The 6,642-nt window shown below is 41.5% G+C and overlaps 1 non-coding gene across 1 annotated transcript; it reads right to left on the bottom strand.

Moving 5' to 3' along the window:
• Positions 1–598: 598 nt before the first annotated feature.
• LOC148565769 (small nucleolar RNA R71) lies at positions 599–707 on the bottom strand. Its single transcript, XR_015884644.1, has one exon. It is a non-coding gene; the product is annotated as a small nucleolar RNA R71 (small nucleolar RNA).
• Positions 708–6,642: the final 5,935 nt, after the last annotated feature.

A 6,642-nucleotide genomic window follows, 5' to 3' on the forward strand; every position in this document is an offset into this window, starting at 1 on the left:
ATACTGTGACATAGAGATTTCTTTTCTTCTTCTTTCTTGGTTTTTTTTTCTTGTTTATGAGCAACAACAGGGATAAAGAACCTCTCTTAAATCCTGATCCTGAACCTGAGAGGACTCTAAGGAGGCGTTTGCAACAAGCTAAGCACAACACTCTGAAGAAAATCTCACAAAGATTTTCGAACAAGAAGCTGAAAGCATGGCAGTCGAGCCTAACAATGAAGGAGATGCAAGAAAAGTTCTTGGTGACTACACCATACCAACCTCTGATTTCTATGGAAGAAGTATCTCTATACCTGCCATTAGAGCAAACAAATTTGAGCTTAAGTCTCAATTAGTCTCTCTAATGCAACAGAATTGCAAATTCCATGGACTTCCACTGGAAGATCCACATCAGTTTCTATTTGAATTCTTGTAAATCTGTGACACTGTTAAGACCAATGGAGTGGATCCTGAGGTCTACAGACTTATGCTCTTTCCCTTTGCGGTTAGAGATAGAGCTAGGATATGGTTGAATTCTCAACCTACGAAAAGCCTGGACTCTTGGAAAAAATTAGTCAATGCTTTCTTGGCCAAGTTCTTTCCACCTCAAAAGATGAGCAAAATCAGAGTGGAAGTTCAAACCTTCAGACAAAAAGAAGGTGAATCCCTCTATGAAGCTTGAGAAAGATACAAGCAATTGATTAGGAGATGTCCTTCTGACATGCTATCAGAATGGTCTATCATAGGTATATTCTATGATGGTTTGTTTGAGATGTCCAAAATATTATTGGACAGCTCTGCAGGTAGATCACTCCACTTGAAGAAAATGCCTGAAGAGGCAAAAAAACTCATTGAGATGGTTACAAACAACCAATACATGTACACCTCTGAGAGAAACTCTGTGAATAATGGAGAAGCTCAGAAGAAAGGAGTTCTTGAAGTAGACACTCTGAATGCCATATTGTCTTAGAACAAGATCTTGACCCAACAGGTCAATATGATCTCTCAGTATTTGACTGGAATGCAAGCTGCAGTTGGTAGCACCCAAGAAACTTCCTCTGAAGTAGAAGCTTATGATCCTGACCAACGCATGATGGAGAAGGTGAATTACACAGGAGAACCCTATGGAAACACCTACAATCCATCATGGAGGAATCATCCTAACCTTTCATGGAAGGATCAACAGAAGCCTCATCAAGGCTTTAATAATAATCAAGGTGGAAGAACCCAGGATAGGTTCAACAACAGGCCACCATTCCCATCTTCTCAAGAACATATGTAGACTCCTAAGCAGAGCCTTTCTGACTTAGTCACTATAGTCTCCAACCTCTCTAAGGCCACTCATAGTTTCATAACTGAAACAAGGTCCTCCATCAGAAATTTAGAGGTACAAGTTGGTCAGCTGAGCTAGAGAATCCCTGAGACTCTTCCTAACACTCTTCCTAACACTCTTCCTAGTAACACTAAAGTAAATCCAAGAGAAGAGTGCAAGGCCATCACTACTAAAGCTGAGGCCGAACCTGAAGGGAGCAATCTGGCGTTGAACGCCAATGATGAGATCCCTAATGGGCGTTCAACACCCAATGATATGGCATTCTTGGCGTTGAACGCCAGTAAGGAAGACCTTACTGGGCGTTCAACGCCCAAACTGGCACAAGAGCTGGCGTTGAAAGCCAGTAAGGAGGACCTTACTGGGCGTTCAACGCTCAAATTGGCAGAGAAGCTGGCGTTGAACGCCAGGGAAGATGTCCCCACTAAGCGTTCAACGCCCAAAAAGCCACAAGAGGTGGAGTTGAGTGCCAGTAAAAGTGTTTCTATTGAGTATTCAACACCCACTGATGAAGTCCCTATCCAAGAATTAAAGGAAACCAAGGCTCATGTAGAGACCATAGAGGTCCTTGCAAGCACTCTTGCAATGCATGAGTTCTGATGAATACTCATCCTCTGATGAGGATGAGAAAACTAGAAAAGAGCAAGTTGCTTGGTACCTAGGAGCTCTCATAAAGCTACACACCAAGTTATTTGGAATAAGGACATTAGAGGAAGAACCTCCAATGCTTACCAAAGAACTCAATGCTTTGGTTCAGCAGAAGCTGCCTCAAAAGCTTTCGGATCCCGGACGCTTCCTAATTCCTTGCACCATAGGCACCATGACCTTTGAAAAGGCTCTGTGTGACCTAGGGTCAAGTATAAACCTCATGCCACTCTTTGTAATAGAGAAGTTGGGAATCTTTGAGGTACAAGCTGTAAATATTTCACTAGAGATGGCAGACAAGTCAATGAAAAGAGCATATGGCCTTGTAGAGGATGTCTTAGTAAAGGTTGAAGACCTTTACATCCCTGTAAACTTCATAATTCTAGATACTGGGGAAGATGAGGATGAATCCATCATCCTGGGAAGACCTTTCCTAGCCACTGCCAATGCTATCATTGATGTAGCAAAGGGAGAACTGATTTTACAACTAGGGGAAAAGTACATCTTGTTCAAGATGCCTAACCCCAACTCTCCCTCTGAGAAAAGAGAGATAACTGTGCAATACTTAGTGTTCCTACCATCTCTTTCAGTGTAGAGCTTTACTAAGCCCCCAAACACCAATTCTAAGTTTGGTGTTGGGCAGCCATCAATAAGCACTGAAACCAAAGGTACTAAGAAGAAAGTACTTAAAGGCTGGAGGGACAAAAAGATCTCCACTGAAGGCCTCTCACCCGGCATGAGAGTTGTCTTCACCAAGAAACCAGTCATACCACATACAGTGAGTCATGTCTTGTCTCTAGAGCATGTGGAGCTCATCCATGAAAAGACAGGAAGGAAGTTCACTGTGAGGGGCGAAATTCTGAGCCCATATCAATCTCTGTAAGGAGCTAAATGTCAAGCTAGTGACGTTAAAGGAGTGCTTGTTGGGAGGCAACCCAACCATAATTATTAATGTTTTTCTTTGAATTTGTTTTTCTTAGTTATTTTCTTTAGGTTCATGATCATGTGCATTAGTTGGAACAGAGACAGAAATTTTTAGAGATGGAAACAGAACACTCTAGAATAAGTATGTTTCCGGCATTGAATTCCAGACAAGGAAGGCAGAGTGGGAGTTCAATGCCCATAAAGGGTAACATTACTAGCGTTGAACGCTAGCCAGGGAGCAAAGGCTGGGCGTTCAATGCCTAAAAGGAGCAGAAGACCTGGCGTTGAACGCCAGGAAGGAGGTCCCTCCTGGGAATTCAACACCTTGAGTGGAGCAGCAAGCTGGCGTTCAGCATGAGTTGGGCGTTCAACGCCCATAAAGGGGGCAGGGAATTTGAATTCCCTAGCCTCTCAGGACCAGTGGGTCCCACAACATCTTTACCTATCCCACTTTCTTCTTTCTTCTTTTCACACTTCCCCACACACTCTTCCCTATAAACTCTCAACCAATCACATCCTTACCTCTTCCCCAAAATCATCATAACTCCCACCAACCCCCACCCACTAAAATTCAAACTTTCCCACCCATATTTCCCCCCAATCTTTCGAAACCCTAACCATACTCTCCCTATAAATATCCCCTCATACCACTTATCCGACATACTACTCATACACCTTTAGCCCTCACTTGGCCGAATTGCTCTCCTCCCTCCATCTCCATCTATTTTCTTCTTCTTCTACTCCATTCTTTCCTTTTGTTTATTTTTTCTCAAGGACGAGCAAATTTTTTTATTTTGGTGTTAGAAAAGCATTGATTTTTGCTTTCCATTCCTACTTATGGCACCCAAGGTCCTAGAACCCTTTAGAAAGAGGAAAGGAAAGGCCATAGTCGTCACCTCCGAATCATGGGAGATGGAGGGATTCATCACCAAAGCCCACCAAGACCACTTCTATGAAGTAGTGGCAAAGAAAAAGGTGATCCCTGAGGTCCCTTTTAAGCTTAAGAAGAATGAGTATCCAGAGACCCGACATGAAATCCGGAGAAGAGGTTGGGAAGTCCTAACAAATCCCATCCAAGAGGTTGGAATCTTAATGGTGCAAGAGTTCTATGATAATGCATGGGTCACGAAAAACCATGACATTAGTGTGAACCCTCATCCTAAAAATTAGAGCACCATGGTTCGAGGGAGAATCTGGGACTTTAGTCCGGAAAGTGTGAGGTTAGCGTTCAACTTGCCTTTGATGCAAGGAAACCCACATCCTTACACTAGAAGGGTCAATTTTGATTAGAGGATGGATCAAGTGCTCTCAGACATCTGTGTGGGAGGAGCACAGTGGAAAAGGGATTCCCAAGGCAAGCCTACCCAACTAAGAAGAATTGACCTCAAGCCCATAGCTAGAGGATGATTGGAATTTATCCAACGCTCTATCATCCCTACTAGCAACCGCTCCGAGGTGACCATAGACCGAGCCATCATGATCCATTGCATCATGCTCGGAGAGGAGGTGGAAGTACATGAGGTGATACCTCAAGAGTTGTACAAAGTGGCGGATAAGCCCTTCACCCAAGCAAGGTTAGCTTTCCCTCATCCTATCCGTCACCTATGCAATTCAGATGGAATTGTCATAGAAGGTGACATTCTAATTGAAGAGGATAAGCCCATCACTAAAAGAAGGATGGAGCATACTAGAGAGCCGGCACATGAACTACAACATGAGCATGTGGAGCCACCTCAACATGAGATCCCTGAGATGCCTCAATGGATGTATTTTCTCCTCAAAGCTATTGGAATCAATGGCATACTTCTATGGGAGATTTAATCTCTAACATGAATCAGCTGAGGATGGAGCATCAAGAGTATTCCACCATCCTCAATGAAATTAGAGAAGATCAAAGAGCTATGGGGGAAGAACAACAGAGACAAGGGCATGACATTGAAGACATTATGCGCTCTATTGGATTCTCTAGAAGAAGTGGTAGCCGCCGTCACTAAGGTGGTCCCGTTCCATCACCCCTTGCTTTTATGTCATTTTTTTTCTATTTTCCATTATGTTTTGTTGTCTGCTCTCATGTTCTTATTGCATGATCATTTCTATCTATGTCTTAAAGTTATGAAATATTCCACATATCTCTCACCTTACTTAAAAGAAAATCTTATTTAAGAGAGATTAAGTTGCATGAATTTCGAGTTGATCTTAAGAATAGTTCAATTATCTTGATGTGGTGGCATTGCTTTTGTTTTCTGAATGTATGAATGAACAGTGCATGTTTGATATTGGAATTAAGAATGTTGGCTCTTGAAAGAATGGTGAAAAAGGAGAAGTATTATTGGTAATCTGAAAAATCAAAAGAAATTGATTCTTGAAGCAATAAAAAGCAGCAAAAAGCAAGATGCAATAAAAAGAAAAACAATTGCATGCGAAAAAAAAAAAAGAAAAAAAGAAAGAAGCAATAGAAAAAGCCAATAGCTCTTTAAACCAAAAAACAAGAGCAAAAAGCCAATAACCCTTTAAACCAAAAGGCAAGGGTAAAAGGATCCAAGGCTTTGAGCATCAATGGTTAGGAGGGACTAAAAGAAACAAAATCTTGGCCTAAGAACTCCAATGGAACAGTGTCCCTAACTATATGCTTGTGGTGTGAAGGTGTCAAGTAAAAGGCTTGAGACTGAGCAGTTAAAGTCGTGATCCAAAGCAAAAAGAGTGTGCTTAAGAACTCTGGACACCTCTATCTGGGGATTCTAGCAAAGTTGAATCACAATCCGAAAGGGTTCACCCAGTTAAGTGTCTGTGACATTTATGTATCCGGTGGTAATACTGGAAAATAAAGTGCTTAGGGCCACGACCAAGACTCTAAAAGCTGTATTCAAGAATAAAAAAGAACTGAACTAGGAGAGTCAATAATATCATCTGGATTCTAAGTTCCTAAAGATGCCTACACTTTTGTGCTTCAATGGATAGTGAGATGCCAAAATTATTCAGAGGCAAAAAGCTACTAAGTCCCGCTCATCTAATTGAAACTGAGGTTTATTGAAAACTCTGAGATTTATTGTATTTTACTCTTCTTTTTTATCCTACTTTGTTTTTAGTTGCTTGGGGACAAACAACAGTTTAAGTTTGGTGTTGTGATGAGCGGATATTTTATATGCTTTTTGACATCATTTTCATATAGTTTTTGTTATGTTTTGTTTAAGTTTTATTATATTTTCATAGGTTTTAGTGTAAAATTTACATTTTTGGATTTTACTATGAGTTTTTGTGTTTTATGGTGATTTCAGGTATTTTCTGGCTGAAATATGAGAGTTTTGACAAAGTCTGATTCAGAGGCAAGGAAAGCGTAGCAGATGCTGTCAGGATCTGACCTCCATGCATTCAAGTAAGCATTTCTGGAGCTACAAATATCCAAATGGAGCGTTATCAACGGATATGGAAAGCTAACATCTAGAGCTTTCCAGAAATATATAATAGTCTATACTTGTCTTTGGAGATAAAGGCCCAAAACTGGCATTCAACGCCAGCCATCTACCTCATTCCTGGTGTTAGACGCCCAAAAGGGAGCAGCTGGCGTCCAACGCCCAAGGAGCATGCTAGCACGTGGAGACACCCTTGGCTCAGCCCAAACACTCACCAAGTGGGCCCTGGAAGTGGATTTTCGCACTACAAGCCTAAGCCTATCATATTTCTGTAATCCTTAGTCATTAGGTTAGTATATATAGGAGAAGATCAACCATGTTTAGGATCTTCTTCCTCCCCGATTATTTTCGAAT

Source organism: Arachis ipaensis, chromosome B5, assembly GCF_059453495.1.
Source record: "Arachis ipaensis isolate K30076 ecotype BB chromosome B5, ASM5945349v1, whole genome shotgun sequence".
In the NCBI taxonomy this organism is placed as follows: domain Eukaryota; kingdom Viridiplantae; phylum Streptophyta; class Magnoliopsida; order Fabales; family Fabaceae; genus Arachis; species Arachis ipaensis.